This window comes from Camellia sinensis, chromosome 6, assembly GCF_055761805.1.
Source record: "Camellia sinensis isolate YWXY chromosome 6, ASM5576180v1, whole genome shotgun sequence".
Taxonomy (NCBI): domain Eukaryota; kingdom Viridiplantae; phylum Streptophyta; class Magnoliopsida; order Ericales; family Theaceae; genus Camellia; species Camellia sinensis.
In genome coordinates this window covers 196,853,566-196,875,329 of record NC_138966.1, presented here as the reverse complement: position 1 = coordinate 196,875,329, position 21,764 = coordinate 196,853,566, and positions in this window count along the sequence as shown.

The window sequence follows — 21,764 nt, the reverse complement described above, 5'->3', positions numbered from 1 at the left end:
AAAAATGAATTTATTTGCAAGGAAAATTTTTTTGTTTTTAAATTTTTTTCAACTAAATCTATCACTACCATCACTGTGTCTAACGGGAAATTATTCAATACTTCCGGAGTACCACGTGTCCATACTCTAAACTAATTACCAATTAGTTAGCCCCATGTTGTCCCCCCATCTCTATCATAAATCGTGGGCCCTTGTGTCTCTCCACCAATCAAAATCTTATGGAGCACCACGTATCCATACTCTGGGAGTATTGAATAATCACCCGTGTCTAACACTATAGACGCTACCACTACGACCACTTCTACCACTGTAGCCACCATCACTACTACAATCACATTTTTTTATTTATTTATTCTTTTCATATATTTCTCGAAACAAACTAGCCTAAATCATAAGTCGAAATTAGCTTTGAGTTGGTTCACATTGTTTCATCTAGGTTAGTGGATTTAGGTCTCGACCTAACATGGCCTACCTTAAAAAATTTCAGAAACTTGCCCTCTCAATCCACACATCACTTGCAAGGCTAACCACGAGAGTGTACAAATCAACCAAGATTCTCAAATCTGTTTGGTTTTGAGATTTTATTTTAAGTGAGATTTTTTATTTTTTTATTTTTAATTTTAGTAGACTTTTTTAATATTTTAAGTAATTATTTTTTTTAAAAAATTTACTTAATGTACCTATACTTAAAAAGTAAACTATTAGTCCAAAAATCTTTTCAAAAATGACTAAATAAAAAAAATAAAAATTCAATATATTTTTGTATATATATTTTTTATATTTTTCACAAAATATTTATTTTTTAAGTGTATCTAGGTTAGATGCATGTAAAAATTTAGTTAAAATATTAAAAAAGTACAAAAACAAACTCAAAAATTCAAAAAATATTTTTGAAAAAACAAAACTAAGCAAATATGAAAAAAAAAAAAAAAAACTTATTTACCTAAACCAAATAAAAACAATTTATTTAGAAATTGGCAAACAAAACCTAAGTCGCATTTTGTATACCCACCGCTTGGGACCTAATATGGTCGGTATAGGTCACTTCTCCCATTTTATAGAATCATATATTTTAATTTCATTATTTTAAAATTAACATTTAATTAAAAAAATTTACATTTTTTTTATTAAACATTTGGCTAGAGCACGAAATTTCAGTAATGTTAGAAATATAGAAACTAATACAGAATGGGATACAACCCTCTCACAAGGGGTGAGTCCCATTTAGTGCTAATTTTCAAAAATTATTACAAATTAATAAAAAATTTATCATTTTAATTATTAAATATTTATAATGTTAACCACTTTTTTGAAATTTTTTTTCCTGAACACCACCGTTGGGTTATTTTCCCTTCTTTAGTCACTTGAGATTGAGCAATTATTCAGTATCACTAATGGTATTGATGTGGTAATGACACATATATATTTGGATTCTTAATTTTTGTGAGAACCACATTGATCCAAATGTTCCCGCAAAAATTAAGAATAAGAATATATTTGTAGTATTGTTACAAACTGGCACAGAATAATTGTTGTTTGAGATCAAACTCAATGTTTAGACATGTTTAGCCTTATTTAACTCGACTAATTTATGAGTAAAGTTCATTAGGGAGTACTTGACGTTTTTGCTTCTCATGTTTGATAGATTGATCCACACCATCGTTATGGGCACAACCTACACTTATATTATAATGTCTGGTTTAATACTCAGAGCTCACAACCTTTCTTTTTACTGGTAAATCAAAATATTCTTATATAAATGTTCTATATTTCCTTTTAAGTAAGCTCTACTTTCACTTTTCTTACCCACTGAAATTCTCATTTGTGAAAATTAAGGTTGGATGTTGGAGATGGCAAAGAAATAAATCTTGAAAAGTATTAGAGAATTGTCTTGCATTATCAATGCATCAAATATCTTCAACCTGTAAGTGTTTGAGATATGTAATCTTATCGTTATTGAAAAATGCTTAAGACCTTAAAAATATCACCATTAATTTCATTCTTAATGATACTGATAGTTATATGTCAATTGTTGATTTCCTTAAGAATCAATTAATTAAAACCCAAATGCTAGTGTGAATCAATTTAGAAGTAATGTTTTAGGGGTCTATAGCATTACTATTTACAGAGTAGGATTCTTTGCAAAAATGTTTAGTGCAATGGTAGTTTAAGGATGGTTAAATTCCAAAACATAATTAATCGAGTGATTTAAGGATTTAAACCACTCTTAAACCACTATTAAAAGATTATTGCATAAAAATCTATCGTAAAGAATCATAGGGGTTGTCACTAGAGACAACAAATTATATCTTCAAAAATTTATAAATGAGTTTAAAAGATACTTTTATGGGATTGGCAATTATTTTTTGGTACAGTATTTTTTTTTTTTTAACTTTTAAATTTTTTTACAATAAAATTTTTGCTAAAAAGAGTTAATGTGTCTTGGCTAATTTGATTTTTTTAAAAAAACTTTTAATATCCCTCTCAGATAGAAGAATGTGAAAAATAAAAACTTTAGTACAAATTCTAAAAAATTGCATTAAATACAAACAAAAATTCAAAAAATGACTTTTTTTAACAACTGTCAAATATAAATTAATCTTGTTAATTTTTTTTCTTCTCAATTGTTAGCTAAATAAGTAAAAAAACAAACAATTTGATAAATATTTAAACAGTAACCAAACGCAGTCCTAATAAGTCAAGCATTGTGGTATGTATTTAATTAATTGGTGTTGCATGGTAGCAAGTGGGAAGCTTGTTTACAGACAAAGTAGGAAAGTTAAGTGAAATATGAATAAAATATACCTTCATTTTAGTTTCACACACCTTTTCCATTTCCCTTCCTAAATCCCTCAACCAAACACAACGTTAGTGTAACACTCTAATGTACATAAATAAATTTCTTAGTGTACTTTTCTCAAATGTAACATTCTAAAAAAATGATGTAGGATTCTTTAAACCATTTCAAAAAGAGTACAAAAATCCCGTAGTAACCTTTAGGCAAATGTATAATTTCAAACTGTGAGTATTACAATTATTTAAAGTACATTAAGAGTTTTTTAGTGTTTTTTTTTTTTTTGGGGGTGTTATAATGGAGTACTACGCTTGAGAAAAATACACTAAGAAATTTTTTGTACTTGAATTAATGATTCTTTGTACTTGAATTTTCTATTTAATATCTCAATGCACACTTAACTATTAAATTATATAAAACTTTTTAAATATATTTGAAACATAATCAATGATGGAAAGATTAAAATGGCTTGTTTGGTTTCATATGGGATTTTTTTTAAAACTATTGATGGAAGGACAATCAGCCGATTGGTTTGTTTGGGTTTTCACAAAACCAAACTATTGATTGATTAATATTCTTCCCATACGGAACCAAACTATTGATTGATTACGTTTCAAATATTCTTTCCATCACAGTGGAATCCACCTCGGGTAGAATTTTACATAAATATTTGGCGTCTAATATTTTTGTTGGATTATTCCTTATTGATGGAAAAACAATAAACCTATTGATTGAATGTTTAAATTTTAGGGCAAATTACATATACCCCCTCGAGATTTGGCTAAATTACAGATACCCCCTGAGGTTTGAGAAATTACGAATTCCCCCCTGAATGCTATATTTGCATAAGAAATTAGGGGATAATTTGTTATGAAATATAAACCTCAGGGAGCAAATTGTTATGAAAAAACAAACCTCAGGAGGCGGGATGTAATTTCCAAAATCTCAGAGAGGTATCTGTAATTTAGCCAAAACTCGAGGGGGTATATGTAATTTGCCTTAAATTTTATTTTTAACTTTTTAAAAAAATTAAAATTAATTTATTTAAAATAAACTTGAAAAGACAAGAAATACATGAAAATTTTTATCAAATTAATTTTTAATTTTTAAAACCTCAACTAGCAGTTTGTGGATGACAACATGGCAAGTGAGTAGGAACATATCAATATTGGCGACGGTTTAATTTCACGGCCCGTTTGTTTTGCTCTCTCCAGGGCAGATTGCAAGTGGTGAATAGTAAATTTGGATGAGAGGTTGCTGTTGTGTCAATGACATAACAATAATTGTTGTATCTTAATTTAAGGTTTATTGGCTTCATTTGGGAAGAAGGGTTAGGTTGGGTAGGGTTAGGTTTGGACTATTTTAGCCACAAAAAGACGAAATATAACCCAATAAGATAAAATATCACATCCAACCCATAATCATTACATTTTTTCCTCACAAAAAAACAAAAAAAAAAATAAAAATCAAAAATCAAAAAGCCCTTTAGCCCCAGACTAAAAAATTCAAAAAGCCAAAAAGCCAACACACTTTCCAAACAAACCCATTTATTTTTATGATTCAAACAGTCATTTTGTAGGGTTCGTCGAGTACTTTAAGCATGTCAAAAATTATCTTAATCGAATATCGATAACCATACGATCAAATTATATTTATCATAAAAAAAAATAAACAAAGTTTTTCTTTCGAGAAATATGTTTTAAAAAAATATGCAATCCGATCACGTAGCTATCAATATCCGATCAATATAATTTTTGATATGCATGAAGTACTCAATGAACCCTACAAAATAGGCAATTCAAATTATAAAAATAAACACATAATAAGCCTCAAATTGAGGCACATTAGCAACCCAATACCTGTAAATTTGTATCAAATTTGTTTTGTTTGCGGTCCAGATTTGTAATCCATTCAAATTATAGAAGGCTTCACATGAGCGGATTGATAGTTTAGGTGATCAGATGATATTAGAAAATAATCCATTCGGCTTAGGGTGTTATGGGACGACCGCCTAATCGTTTGGCCAAGTGCAATTTTTTATTTTTTTACTACATTTTGGACAGTACATTTTGAACCTTAATATTTAATTTTTTCTTAAGTAAAAACCATGATTTTTATTTATTTTATTATTTTATTTAAAACTAATTTAATAATCTCCACACTAACAACTATTATCAAAACAAATATAATTTTACGTAACCTCCTTACTATCAATTTCTTTCATTCTTTCTGAAAATAAACGAACCGTATAACTTTACAATTGATTATTAAATAATAATTTATAAGGGCACAAATTTAAAAAGCTTAAGATCATAATAAAATAAAAATTTAAATAGAAATAGTACTTTAATATTTAAAAAAAAAGATAAATTACAAATACAATCTCTAAATTTTGCTTAAAATACAAATTATCCTCTGTAATTTGAAAAATTACAAATACTTCCCTATTAGAATTTTTTATTTAACAAAATTAATAGAAAAAGTAAAATTTATAACTATTCACCTATACAATAATAAAATTATCTGAATTATTAAATGAAATAAAATTTTCACATTATTAAAAATTGTTAATTAACTTGATAATTTGCTAATAAAAAGACATATTTGTTATGAAATTAAAAACCTTAAAGGTATAATATAATTTCTAAAATTAGATAAAGTAATTTATAATTTGAATAAACCTCAAGAGTGTGTTTATAATTTACCTTTAAAAAAATTAAATTATGACCGGTGCACTTTCACTTTTTTTAATCCTGTTTTTCCTTTTCTTAATTCGAATTAAAAAATTCAAGCCTTCCCCTATTAGGAACTTAACATATAATCCACCGAAGGTCCTCCTCTCTCTCTCTCTCTCTCTCTCTCTCTCTCCCTCTCTCTCTCTCATCCATCGTAGTTTTCACTATAAAACACTTTCGAAATCACTCAGCAAAAATAATTTTCCCCTCTGACAAAAACCTTCTAAAATCACTCAGCGAAAACGTTTTCCCCTCAAACAAAAACCTACCTACAATGGGTGCATTAGGGAAATGGCTGAAATCACTGATTGGTCTCAAGAAGACCCAATCAAGCCACCAAGTAATCCCATACTCTCAACCATCACTCACCCATTAGCTTGATTTTCTTGTTTTCTTTGTTTGTAGAAAGTGTTTTCAACTTTATTTTATTTTATTTTATTTTTTGTAGGGAAATGTGGGCAATAGTGGTAAGGGTCGAAAGTGGAGGCTATGGAGGAGCGACAAAGCAGGCCACGTGGTTGCATCTGATTCGTCTTTTGGGGTTGATGACCTGTTCAGTGCTACCGTGCCAACTGTGGTTAGAGCTACGACCAAAGAGTTCATGGTGGTCAGGCAAGAGTGGGCTGCGATCAAAATCTAGACCATTTTTTGGGCTTTTCTAGTAACTTCATTTTTTTTCTAAAAAAAAAAATTCTCTTTATCACTCTGTTTACTCAATTTTTTTCATAACTATACATGTCTTAGCTATATGAATTTGATGGGTTTGTTTGGGATTGAGTTTTCAATTGCTGATGAATGAAATCAAATTTAATCAAATTCTAGCAGGAAGTGCCACAACTGCAATCTGGGAGATTGGTTGCCCATAATGGCCTTCTTCAGGTATTTGGATGTGAGGGGCATATATGTCAAAAAAAAATTATTGAGTGTCACGCCATGAACTTATCTCAACCCTTTGATTTCAAGTAAGTCCTATGTGAGTCATAGAAATTAAAAGTGAAGATGTGCTTGTGACATTGCTATGTCAACGACATTAAATAATTACTCCTAAGTCACACGAATGTGCAACCAAGCAATGACGTAAATACCATTCATTTGTATTGGATGTGACAAGAATGCGAAAGTGTAAGCTTGTTCAATTTTACTCAATTAAAACATGTTTAAACCAGTTCAAATCCATAATTGTGATTAATAAGGGTGTGTGGTTTGTGTTTTAAAACATGTTTTTGGAAGAAAATTTCTAAAAACATGTTTGCGTACAAATTTTTTCAAAAAAAATTTAAAATTACTTCCTCTATTACACATCAATCAATCACTTTTTCCCTCTCTTCTCTCCTCACTCCTCAATCACTTTTTCTCTCACACATATCTACTCAACTACAAAAAAATATCAAATTATCTCAAATTTCCAAACTCCAAAACTATTTTCAAAATATACAACCAAACAAATTAAAAAAATTTCTAAACTCAAATTTATCTCAAAACACAAACCAAACACACCCTAAATGTTTCCAGGTTGATTTGACCAAGGCCATTAACTTGTTGACAAGTTAACCCTTCCATTTGGGGCATTGGACATCCAAAAGTTAAAGAGACCTTTAGGTGTGTGGATTGGGATGTGGGTTAAGTTGGTTTTTTTTTTTTTTTTGACTAAATTAGTCAAAAAAATAAAATAAAATAAGTTAAAAAGTTAATAAGAAAAAATATCACATTTAAACCATAATCATTTTACCATTTTTTTTACAAAAGTCAAAAAAAATTTAAAAAATCAACCCAAGCGAATTTTTTAACCAAAATTTTAGAATAACCAAAAAATTTAAAAGTTAAAAAATCAACCCAACTTTTCAAACAAAGCCCTAATCACAACCAATGCTTCATTTGCTGATTTTTTTTTCTCTCTATATTTTTCAGGCTATATGGCCATGCAGTGGTCACTATTGCCCAACAGAAGAGAATTTCATGGAGTTCATTAGTTTCCTCCAAGAGCACAATGTAGACTTGAGCAATTTCATGCAGTTCACCTCCATCTCCCCTGTTATTGCCATCATTACTATTACTATTACCATCATTATTGTTCCAACTATCACTATCATCGTTATCGCCACTATCAATACCCCAACACCACACGATGACTGCCATCACATAGCCAAAATGCACAAGAAGAAATTGCACTTTGGAAACTAAATTTTTAGTCACCAAAAGTAAGGTTTTTAGTCGCCAAAATATTTTCCCTACTAAATATTTTGGTCGCGGGATTTGTCGGGGGAAGATTGTCAGGGAAGGTATTGGCGACTAAAAAAACATTTAGTCACCAAAAGGCATAAAAAAATGGCGACTTTAGTAGGGAAAAGTGAAAGGTATTCGCGACAAAAATAGATTTAGTCACTGATGAGGCAAAATGGCAACTAATCTATTAGTCACTCAAAACATACTAATTTAATTTAAATCACATCTTCAGCTACTAAATTTTTAGTCGCCAAAACTTCAAATAACTACAGCGACCAAATTTTTAGTCGACAATAGTGTTGTTTTATCTACCAAATACACAGTCGTAGAAAGTCCGATTTCTTGTTTAGCTACTACACAGGTTAGAGACTTGGTCTTCACTTCCATGTCTAACATTTCTTCACAAAATTAAGGTTCCCCCAAAGTCAGTGGCCCAATGATTTTTACTTGATGAAAAGAACTTTCCATAATTTCCAAACTCCACTAAAATTTTATTTTCAACAAATTTCCAAGGAATTTTAGATCTTATTCGAAGAAATCAATCAAACAGTTACCTTATAGTCAAATGTCTTCAAAGGAAATTCAAAATTTAATTTCAAAGTGTAAGACTCTGTCATTAGCCTCATTAGCCTTTATCTAACACTTTTTCATAAAATCAAATTCCCTCAAAAGTCAAAAAACAAAAGATTTTGGTCTAATCAAAAACATTTCTTAATCTAAAAAATTCTACTTGGGTTTTCTCTCAAAATTCCTTCCTCCCAAGGAGCTGTGGATTTTATTCCAAGTATCTAATCAAATAATTGTCTCCTTAGTCAATTATCTTTTGGGAGATTTGGAATTTTATTCAAAATTGAAGATTTGGTCGCCACATCCTTATCTACCATTTTTCATAAAAGTTGAAATTACCCCTAAAGTCAATTAGTTAAAAGATTCTTATTCGATTAAACACCTTCCATAACCTCCAAGGCTCTACTTAAGTTGCAAAGTTTCTTTTTTTTAGAAGTTAATCTTTAATCATATGTTTTGTTGGGGATTTAAATTTAAAAAGGCAATAAATCTCTTCTTTTTTTTTTTTTTTTTTCTGATCACTAAGGTAAGAACCCAAATTCAAACTCAAATTCTTTAAAATTGGGAAACCACCCCCCTAACTACTACTGATTACTCATATCATGATCAAAATATGAATCAATGCCTAAATTGAACGCCCAAATCTTTGTAATTGGATCATTGCTCCAAATAACTCAAATAGCCACATAATCAAATCACAGAAATATCAAACTACCCATATTTTGGAATGAAATCACTGCATGTTTGATTGTTGATCCCTAGAATCAAATCAAATCATTTTCAAAATATCACATAAGCACATAATTTACATTCATGCCTATTGAAGGGTAGGGTTGCCCTGTCCTAATTTAGAAATGAGATCTAGGATTCACTAAATCATTCAAAGAGGCAATACTAGAATCCGAGAAAGGAGAGCAATAATACAATCCTAGAAAGGAGGGTCTACTACCCTAGTTTAGAAAGTTCTAATGCTCTCTATATGCAATAGGTAAGTTTGGTCACAAAAGAGCATCAGTTATTACTATCAATATACCTCTCATTCCACAAGGGAATGATCAAATAGTACTAATAGCATAATCCGATGCTTGCCTTATTGACATAACATAGTCCGTGAATAGTGTACGGGTATTATGTAACAAACCTAAGGATAGGTGAATAGACCCAGTCAATTTTGCTTAACAATAACCATTGGATCTCGAAGTCGTCATCATAAGCAAGGTGGTCATAGTTGCCAAACAAAGCTAATTTTGAGGAATTTTAAGGATTCCCACCAGAGTGATGAATCTAAACAATTGTTTTTCCATTATTTATTGTTTTCCGAAATGTACCCCAATTTATTTTCAAAAGTGCATGATCAAATTTCAACTTATATTTTTTTTCAAAATAAAGCACCATTTTTTATTTAAATTTTCATAGTTTTCCATTCATCTTTTTTTTCAAAAGTTTTGAGTTCGGATTTTATACCAAGGAATCAATCAAACAATCATCCTTTAGCCAAATATCTTATAGAGGAACCAAAATTTTATTCAAAATGAGAGACTTGGTCATCACTTCCTTGTCTAACATTTCTCCATAAAATTAAGGTTACCTCAAAGTCAATAGGCCAAGGACTTTTACTTGATGAAAAGAACTTTTCATAATTTCCAAACTCAACTCAAATTTTATTTTAAAAATATTTCAAAGGAATTTCAAATCTTACTCGAAGAAATCAATCAAACAGTCTTCTAAGGAAATTCAAAATTTTATTTCAAAGTGAGAGACACAGACATTACCTCCTTATCTAACACTTTTCCATAAAATCAAATTCCCTCTCAAGTCGAAAACCTAAAAATTTCTGTCTAATCAAAAACTTTTCATAATTTCTAAAATTCTACTTGGTTTTTTTTTCAAAATTCTTCCCTCCCAAGGAGCTTTGGATTTTATTCCAAATATCTAATAAAACAATTGTCTCCATAGTCCATTATCTTTTGGGGGATTTGAAATTTTATTCAAAATTGAAGTTTTAGTCGCCACTTCCTAATCTACCATTTTTCATAAAAGTTGAAATTCCCCCTAAAGTCAATGACTTAATGATTCTTATTCAATCAAACAACTTCCTTAACCTCCAAGGCTCTACTTAAGTTGCAAAGTTTCTTTTTTTTTAGAAGTTATTCTTTAATCACATGTTTTATAGGAGATTTAAATTTTAAAAAGGCAATAATTCATTTTTTTTCTTCTTTTTTTCTAATCACTAAGGTAATAACCCAAATTCAAACTCAAATTCTTTAAAATTGGGAAACGACCCCCCTAATTACTACTGATTACTCAAATCATGATCAAAATATGAATCACGACCTAAATTGAACCAGCAAATCTTTGTAATTGGATCATTGTCCCAAATAACTCGGATTGCCACAGAATCAAATCACTGCCATATCAAACTCCCCAGATTTTGGAATGAAATCACTGTCTTTCTGATTGTTGATCTCTAGAATCATATCAAATCATTATCTAAATATCACAAAAGCACATAATTTGCATTCATGCCTATTGGCGGGTAAGGTTTCCCTGTCCTAAGTTAGAAATGAGATCTAGGATTCACTAAATCATTCAAAGAGGCAATAATACAATCCAAGATATGAGGATATCCTGCCCTAGTTTGGAAGGTACTAATGCTCTCTATATGAAAAAATTAAGTTCGCTCACAAAAGGGTACATCAGTTATTACTATCAATATACCTCTTATTCCGCAAGGGAAAGATCAAACACTACTAATAGCATAATTTGATGCTTGCCTTATTGGCATAACATAGCCTGCAAATAGTGTCCAGGATATTATGCAACAAACCTAAGGACAGTTGAATGGACCTAATCAATTTTGTTTAACACATACCAATTGATCTTGAAGTCATTATCATCACCCATTAGGTCATAGTTTCCCAACCAAGGGAATTTTAAGGAATCCTACCAACGTGATCAATCTAAACAATTGTCTTTTCATTATTTATTGTTTCCCAAAATGTGCCCCACTTTATTTTCAAAAGTGCATGATCAAATTTCAACTTCAATTTTTTTTCAAAATCCTTTTTCAAAATAAAATCTTTTTTTATTTAAATTTTCAAAATTTTCCTTTCCTCTTTTTTTCCAAAATTTGAGGACTTCAGAATTTATTCCAAAGAATCAATCAAACAATCATCGTTTAGCCAAATATCTTATAGAGGAACCAAAATTTTATTCAAAATGAGAGACTTGGTCACTAAGGTAAGAACCCAAATTCAAACTCAAATTATTTAAAATTGAGAAACAACCCCCCTAATTTAGTACTGATTACTCAAATCATGATCAAAATATGAATCACTGCCTAAATTGAACCCCCAAACCTTTGTAATTGAATCATTGCCCTAAATAACTCGGACTATCACAAAATCAAATCACAGCCATATCAGACTCCCCAGATTTTGTGAATGAAATAATTGTTTTTCTTATTGTTGATCCCTGGAATCAAATCAAATCATTTCCAAAATATCACATAAGCACATAAGTTGCATTCATGCCTATTGCGGGATAAGGTTGCCCTGTCCTAATTTAGAGAAATGAGATCTAGGATTCACTAAGGCCAAGTTTGGGAAGACTAAAAAAGTGCACTTTTTGTCTTTTTGGACTAAAAAATTGAGGTTGAAAATATGGATGTTTGGGTTAACTTTTTGACTTTTTATTGAAAAATGTGTAATAAAAAATTGTAAAAATTGATTTGTAGAGAAAAATTTGAATTGAGAGTTGTGCAGCCGTAATTGTTGACTTTTGGTGAATAGTGTTAACTTTTTAGCTTTTTGAGTAACTTTTTGACTTTTTGGCTTATTTGGGACTTCCCAAACTTAGCCTAAATCATTCAAAGAGGCAATAATACAATCCTAGAAAGGAGGGTATCCTGTCTTAGTTTGGAAGGTGCTAATGCTCTCTACATGCAAAAGATAAGTTGTCACAAAAAGATACATCAGTTATTACTATCAATATACCACTCCTTCCCGAAGGGAACGATCAAACAGTACTAGAAGCATAATCTGATGCTTGCCTTATTGACATAACATAACCCACGAATAGTGTTCGGAATATTATGCAACAAACCAGAGGATAGGTGAATGGACCGAGGCAATTTCGTTTAACACTTACCATCGGATCACAAAATCATCATCATCACCCATTAGGTGATAGTTGCCCAAGGGAATTTTAAGGAATCCAACCAGAGTGATCAATTTAAACAATTGTCTTTCCATTATTTATTGTTTCTCGAAATGTAACCCAATTTATTTTCAAAAGTGCGCGAACAAATTTCAACTTCCATTATTTTTTTTTAATATTCTTCTTCAAAATAAAGTGTCTTTTTTTATTTAAAATTTCAACATTTTCCTTTCCTCTTTTTTTTTTTCAAATGTTGTGAGGAGTTCAGATTTTATTCCAAGGAATCAATCAAACAATCATTCTTTAGCCAAATATCTTATAGAGGGACCAAAATTTTATTCAAAATGAGAGACTTGGTCATTACTTCCTTGTCTAACATTTCTCCACAAAATTAAGGTTCCCTCAAAGTCAGTCGTCCAAATATTTTTACTAGATGAAAAGAACTTTCCATAATTTCCGAATTCTATTCAAATTTTATTTTAAAAAAAATTCCAAGGAATTTTAGGTATTATTCCAAAAAATCAATCAAACAATTACCTTATAGTCAAAGTTTTTCTAAGGAAATTCAAAATTTCATTTCAAAGTGAAAGACTCCATCATTAAATCCTTATCAATACTTTTCCATAAAATCAAATTCCCTCTAAAGTCAAAAACCTAAAGATTTCTGTCTGATCAAAAAGTTTTCATAATTTCTAAAATTCTACTCGGGTTTTCTTTCAAACTTCTTTCCTCCCAAGGAGCTTTGGATTTTATTCCAAGTATCTAATCAAACAATTGTCTCCTCAGTCAAGTATCTTTTAGGGGATTTCGAATTTATTCAAAATTGAAGATTTGGTCACCACTTCCTTATCTACCATTTTTCATAAAAGTTGAAATTCCCATACAGTCAATGACTTAAAGATTCTTATTCAATCAAACAACTTCCATTATCTCCGAGGCTCTACTTAAGTTGGAAAGTTTCTTTTCTTTAGAAATTATTCTTTAATCACATGTTTTCTTGGACATTTAAATTTTAAAAAGGCAATAATACTTCCCTTTTTTTTTTTGATCACTAAGGTAAGAACCCAAATTCAATATCAAATTCTTTATAATCGGGAAACCACCGCCCTAATTTACTACTGATTACACAAATCATTATCAAAATATGTTTACTACTGATTACACAAATCATTATCAAAATATGAATCACTACCGAAATTGAACCCCCAAATCTTTGTAATTGGATCATTGCCCCAAATAACTTGGAATGCCGTAGAATCAAATCACTGCCATATCAAACTCCCCAAAGTTTGGGAATGAAGTCACTGTCTTTCTCATTGTTGATCCCTGGAATCAAATCAAATCATTTCCAAAATATCACATAAGCACATAAGTTGCATTCATGCCTATTGGGAGGTAGGGTTGCCCGGTCCTAATTTAGAAATGAGATCTAGGATTCACTAAATTATTCAAAGAGGCAATACTACAATCCTAGAAAGGAGGGTATCCTGCCCTAGTTTGGAAGGTGCTAATGCTCTATACATGCAAAAGGTAAGTTTGCTCACAAAAGGGTACATCAGTTATTACTATCAATATACCTCTCATTGCACAAGGGAATGATCAAACACTACTAATAGCATGATGCCTGCATTATTGGCATAACATAACCCGCAAATAGTGTCCGGGATATTATGCAACAAACCTGAGGATAGGTGAATGGACCTAGTCAATTTTGTTTAACACTTACCATTGGATCTTGAAGTCATTATCATCAACCATTAGGTGATAGATACCCAACCAAGGGAATTTTCAGGAATTTTAAGGAATCTTACCAGAGTGATCAATCTAAACAATTGTCTTTTCATTATTTAATGTTTCCCGAAATGTGACCCAATTTATTTTCAAAAGTGCAAGATCAAATTTCAACTTCAATTTTTTTTCAAAATCCTATTTCAAAATAAAGTCATATTTTTTATTTAAATTTTCAAAGTTTTCCATTTCTCTTTTTTTTCAAAAGTATTGAGCATTTCGGATTTATTCCCAGGAATCAATCAAACAAACATCCTTTAGCCAAATTTCTTATAGAGGAACCAAAATTTTATTCAAGATGAGAGACATGGTCATCACTTCCTTATCTAACATTTCTCCACAAAATTAAGGTTCCCACAAAGTCAATGGCCCAAGGATTTTTACATGATGAAAAGAACTTTCGAAAATTTCCGAACTCTATTCAAGTTTTGTTTTCATAAAATTTCCAAGGAATTTTAAATCTTATTTGAAGAATCAATCAAACAGTTACCATATAATCAAATGTCTTCAAAGGAAATTCAAAATTTCATTTCAAAGTGAAGGACTCGGTCATTACCTCCTTATCAACACTTTTCCATAAAATCAAATTCCCTCTAAAGTAAAGAACCTAAAGATTTATGTCTAATCAAAAACTTTTCATAATTTCTAAAATTCCACTCCGATTTTCTTTCAAAATTATTTCCTCCCAAGGAGCTTTGGATTTTATTCCAAGTATCTAATCAACCAATTGTCTCCTTAGTCAATTATCTTTTAGGAGATTTCAAATTTTATTCAAAATTGAAGATTTGGTCACCATTTCCTTGTCTATCATTTTTCATAAAAGTTGAAATTCCCCACACAGTCAATGACTTAAAGATTCTAATTCAATCAAACACCTTCCATAATCTCCGAGGCTCTACTTAAATAGGAAAATTTCTTTGTTTTAGAAGTTATTCTTTAATCACATGTTTTCTTGGAGATTTAAATTTTAAAAAGGCAATCATTCTTTTTTTTTTCATCACTAAGGTAAGAACCCAAATTCAAAGTCAAATTATTTATAATTGGGAAACCACCCCCCTAATTTACAACTGATTACTCAAATCATCATCAAAATATGAATCACTACTTAAATTCAACACCCAAATCTTTGTAATTGGATCATTGCCCCAAATAACTCGGACTATCACAAAATCAAATCGCTGCCATATCAGACTCCCCAGATTTTGGGAATGAAATCATTGTCTTTCTGATTGTTGATCCCTGGAATCAAATCAAATCATTTCCAAAAATATCACATAAGCACATAAGTTGCATTCATGCCTATTGGGGGATAAGGTTGGCCCTTCCTAATTTAGAAATGAGATCTAGGATTCACTAAATCATTCAAAGAGGCATAAATACAATCCTAGAAAGAAGGGTATCCGGCCTTAGTTTGGAAGGTGCGAATGCTCTCCATATGCAAAAGGTAAGTTTGGTCACAAAAAGGTATATCGGTTATTACTATCAATATACCACTCGTTCCACAACAGAATGATCAAACAATACTAGTAACATAATCTGATGCTTGCCTCATTGACATAACATAACACACGAATAGTGTCCGGGATATTATGCAACAAACTTGAGGATATGTTAATGGACTCTGTCAAATTTGTTTAACACTTACCATCGGATCTCGATGTCATCATCATCACCCACTAGGTGATAGTTGCCTAACCAAGGCAATTTTGAGGAATTTTAAGGAATCCTACCAGAGTGATCAATCTAAATAATTGTCTTTCCCTTGTTTATTGTTTTCCGAAATATGCCCTAATTTATTTTCAAAAGTATGCAATCAAATTTCAACTTCTTTTTTTACAAAATAAAGTGGCTTTTTTATTTAAAATTTCAATGTTTTCCTCCCCTCCTTTTTTTCAAATGTTTTGAGGAGTTCTGATTTTATTCCAAGGAATCAATCAAACAATCATTCTTTAGCCAAATATCTTATAGAGGAACCAAATTTTATTAAAAATGAGAGACTTGGTCATTACTTCCTTGTCTAACATTTCTCCACAAAATTAAGGTTCCCCCAAAATAAGCTGCCCAAAGATTTTTACTTGATCAAAAGAACTTTCCATAATTTCCGAACTCTATACAAATTTTATTTTCAAAAAATTTCCAAGGAGTTTTAGATCTTATTCCAAGAAATCAATCAAACCGTTACCTAATAGTCAAACGTCTTCTAAGGAAATTCAAAATTTCATTTCAAAGTGAAAAACTCAGTCATTACCTTCTTATCAACACTTTTCCATAAAATCAAATTCCCTCTAAAGTCAAAAACCTAAAGATTTATATCCAATCAAAAACATTTCACAATTTCTAAAATTCTACTCGGATTTTCTTTAAAAATTCTACCTTTCCACGGAACTTTCGATTTTATTCTAATTATCTAATCAAACAATTGTCTCCTTAGACAAATATCTTTTAGGCGATTTCAAATTTTATTCAAAATTAAAGATTTGGTCACCACTTCCTTATCTACCATTTTTCATAAAAGTTGAAATTCCCCGAACAGTCAATGGCTTAAAGATTCTTACTCAATCAAACACCTTCCATAATCTCCAAAGCTCAACTTAAATTGGAAAGTTTCTTTTTTTTCAAAGTTATTCTTTAATCACGTGTTCTAGGAGATCTAAATTTTAAAAAGCCAATCATTTCTTTGTTTTGTTTTTTTTTATCACTAAGGTAAGAACCCAAATTCAAACTCAAATTCTTAATAATTGGGAAACCACCACCCTAATTTACTATTGATTACACAAATTATTATCAAAATATGAATCACTGCCTAAATTGAACAATCAAATCTTTGTAATTGGATCATTGACCTAAATAACTCGGAGTATCACAAAATTAAATCACTGCCATATCAAACTCCCTAGATTTTGGGAATGAAATCATTGTCTTTCTTATTGTTGATGCCTGGAATCAAATCAAATCATTTCCAAAATATCACATAAGCACACAAGTTGCATTCATGCCTATTGCGGGATAGGGTTGCCCTGTCCTAATTTAGAAATGAGATCTAGGATTTACTAAATCATTTAAAGAAGCAATAATACAACCCTGTAAAGGAGGGTATCCTGTCTTAGTTTGGCAGGTGCTAATGCTCCCTATATGCAAAAGGTTAATTTGGTCACAAAAAGGTACATCAATTATGACTATCATTATACCACTCCTTCCACAACGGAATGATCAAACAGTACAAATAACATAATCTGATTCTTGCCTTATTAACATAACATAACCCACGAATAGTGTCCGGGATATTATGCAACAAACCCGAGGATAGGTGAATGGACCCAGTCAATTTTGTTAAACACTTACCATTAGATCTAGAAGTCATCATCATCACCCATTAGGTGATAGTTGCCCAACCACGGCACTTTTGAGGAATTTTAAATAATCCTACCAGAGTGATCAATCTAAACAATTGTCTTTCCATTATTTATTATTTCCCGAAATGTGCCCCAATTTATTTTCAAAAGTGCGCGAACAAATTTCAACTTCTATTTTTTTTTTCAAAATTCTTCTTCAAAATAAAGTACCTTTTTTTATTTAAAATTTCAACGTTTTCCTTTCCTCTTTTTTTTCAAATGTTTTGAGGAATTCAGATTTTATTCCAAGGAATCAATCAAACAATCGTTCTTTAGCCAAATATCTTATAGAGGAACCAAAATTTCATTCAAAGTGAGAGACTTGGTCATTACTTCCTTGTCAAGCATTTCTCCATAAAATTAAGGTTCCCTCAAAGTCAGTGGCCCAAAGATTTTTACTTGATGAAAAGAACTTTCCATAATTTCCGAACTCTATTCAAATTTTATTTTAAAAAAATTTTCAAGGAATTTTAGATCTTATTTATAGTCAAAGTTCTTCTAAGGAAATTCAAAATTTCATTTCAAAGTGAAAGACTTGGTCATTACATCCTTATCAACACTTTTCCATAAAATCAAATTCCCCCTAAAGTCAAAAACCTAAAGATTTCTAACTGATCAAAAACTTGTCATAATTACTAAAATTCTACTCCGGTTTTTTTTTAAAATTCTTACCTCCCAAGAAGTTTTGGATTTTATTCCAAGTATCTAATCGAACAATAGTCTCCTTAGTCAAGTATCTTTTAGGGGATTTCGAATTTTATTCAAAATTGAAGATTTGGTCACCACTTCCTTATCTACCATTTTTCATAAAAGTTGAAATTGCCCTTACAGTCAATGACTTAAAGATTCTTATTCAATCAAACACCTTCCATAATCTCTGAGGCTCTACTTAAGTTGGAAAGTTTCTTTTTTTTAGAAGTTATTCTTTAATCACATGTGTTTCTTGGACATTTAAATTTTAAAAAGGCAATAATACTTTCTTTTTTTTTTTCTTTCTTTTTTTTATCACAAAGGTAAGAACCCAAATTCAATATCAAATTCTTTATTCATGGGTTATCTCATTGTTGATCCCTGGAATCAAATCAAATCATTTCCAAAATATCACATAAGCACATAATTTGCATTCATGCCTATTGGGGGGGTAGGGTAGCCCTGTCTTAATTTAGAAAAGATATCTAGGATTCACTAAATCATTCAAAGAGGCAATAATACAATCCTGGAAAAGAGGATATCCTGCCCTAATCTGGAAGGTGCTAATGCTCTCTATACGCAAAAGGTAAGTTTGGTCACAAAAGGATACATCAGTTAATACTATCAATATACCTCTCCTTCCACAAGGGAATGATCAAACAGTACTAGTAGCATAATTTGATGCTTGCCTTATTGACATAACATAACCCACGAATAATGTCCGGGATATTATGCAACAAACTTGAAAATAGGTGAATGGACCCAGTCAATTTTGTTTAACACTTACCATCGGATCTCGAAGTCATCATCATCACCCATTCCCAACCAAGGCAATTTTAAGGAATCCTACCAAATGATCAATCTAAACAATTGTCTTTCCATTATTTATTGTTTCTCGAAATGTGGCCCAATTTATTTTCAAAAGTGCGTGATCAAATTTCAATTCTTTTTTTTTTTTTCACAATCCATTTTCAAAATAAAATGCCTTTTTTTATTTAAAATTTCAATGTTTTCCTTTCCTCTTTTTTTTCAAATGTTTTGAGGAGTTCCAATTTTATTCCAAGGAATCAATCAAACAATCATTCTTTAGCCAAATATCTTATAGAGGAACCAAAATTTTATTCAAAATGAGAGACTTGGTCATTACTTCCGTGTCTAACATTTCTCCATAAAATTAAGGTTCCTTAAAGTCAGTGGCCCAAAGATTTTTACTTGATGAAAAGAACTTTTTATAATTTCCGAACTCTATTCAAATTTTATTTTCAAAAAATTTCCAAAAAATTTTAGATCTTGTTCCAAGAAATCAATCAGTTACCTTATAGTCAAATGTCTTCTAAGGAAATTCAAAATTTCATTTCAAAGTGAGAGACTCGGTCATTACCTCCTTATCAACACTTTTCCATAAAATCAAATTCCATCTAAAGTCAAAAATCTAAAGATTTCTGTTTGATCAAAAAAATTTCATAATTACTAAAATTCTACTCGGGTTTTCTTTCAAAATTCTTTCCTCCCAAGGAGCTTTCGATTTTATTCCAAGTATCTAATCAAACAATTGTCTCCTTAGTCAAATATCTTTTAGGGGATTCCAAATTTTATTCAAAATTGAAGATTTGGTCACCACTTCCTTTTTCATAAAAGTTGAAATTCCCCCTAAAATCAATGACTTAAAGATTCTTATTCAATCAAACACCTTCCATAATCTCTGTGGCTCTACTTAAGTTGGAAAGTTTCTTTTTTTTAGAAATTATTCTTTAATCACATGTTTTCTTGGAGATTTAAATTTTAAAAAGGCAATCATTCTTTTCTTTTTTTTATTTATTGCTAAGGCAAGAACCTAAATTCAAACTCAAATTCTTTATAATCGGGAAACCACCGCCCTAATTTACTACCGATTACTCAAATCATGATCAAAATATGAATCACTGCCTAAATTGAATCCCCAAATCTTTGAAATTGGATTACTGCCCCAAATACCTCGGATTGCCACAGAATCAAATCACTGCCATATCAGACTCCCCAAAGTTTGGGAATGAAATCCCTATCTTTCTCATAGTTGATCCCTGGAATCAAATCAAATCATTTCCAAAATATCACATAAGCACATAAGTAGCATTCATGCCTATTGGGGGCGTAGGGTTGCCCTGTACTAATTTAGAAATGAAATCTAAGATTCACTAAACCATTCAAAGAGGCAATAATACAATCCTAGAAAAAAGGTATCCTGCCCTAGTCAAGAAGGTGCTAATGCTCTCTATATGCAAAAGGTAAGTTTGGTCAAAAAAGGGTAAATCAGTTAATGCTATGGACTCCCTGGACTATGAAGCAATACAATGTGCAGATGTCAATGAGATTTCTAATTCTATCAGAGAACTAGGAATGAACAACTTGCTAGCAGAGTGAATCAAGGTACGAGTACAAATCATATTTGTCAAAATCAGCTTCAAATGGCTCTAGTCGTGTGTAATAACAAGCTAAATGCAGAAACCTATAAATAAAGTCAATAATGATTACATGATTATGCAGGATTTCCTAAAACCGAATGGTTAGAAAACATGGAAGCATTGACCTTGAGTGGTTGAGAGATGTTCCTCCAGACAAGGCAAAGTAAGTCATCTCGAACCACAGACTTGTAATCATGCATAAACCTTACCATTTTGTATAAACAGTGAAACATCTAATGAACCATGATAACAGAGCTTGCTATAACATGTATTTCATCAGGTAGTCTGTTTGTATGTGGGGAAAGATTTTCATTGATAGGGTTGCTTTTGCTACTCATTTAAGTGAATTTAAACCAAAATTTATATATAATCAACTTCATTTTCTTAAATGACCGAGTTTAACTCAAACTAATCATGCTTATTCTCTACGGAAGAGAATTTACTTACTTATTATAACTTAATGATCTTAGTTTAACTTAAGCAACTCACTTAAAGTTTTTTTTCTCTTCTACCTCTCAAGAAGAAATTTTCTCTCTAACTTTATCCATCCTTCTCTCTTTTGTTGTATGAAATAATAGCTTAAGCCACTAATTGTTTCATTATCTTAAGTGACCAAGTGCCTGTTTGGCAGAAATTATTTACAGCTTATTTCAGCTTTCAGCTTAATTTAAGCTATTTTGATGTGTTTGGTTTAGCTTATAGCTTATAACTTATAACTTTGTGGAAGTCAGAAATCAGCTTATTCTTTGAGTGGGGCAGGAGATGCTTTAAGAATAAGCTGGAAATCAGCTTAAGCTGAAAGTTATAAGCTATAAGCTGTTTAGGCATAAGCTATAAGCACTTTCCCACAGCTCTACCAAACAGGGCTCAAGTTTAATTAGTCTCTAAGAAAGAGAATTTACTGAGTAATTATAGCTTAACGATATTACTTTAACTTAAACACCTCACTTACGGTTTTCTAAATCACCTACGTGTT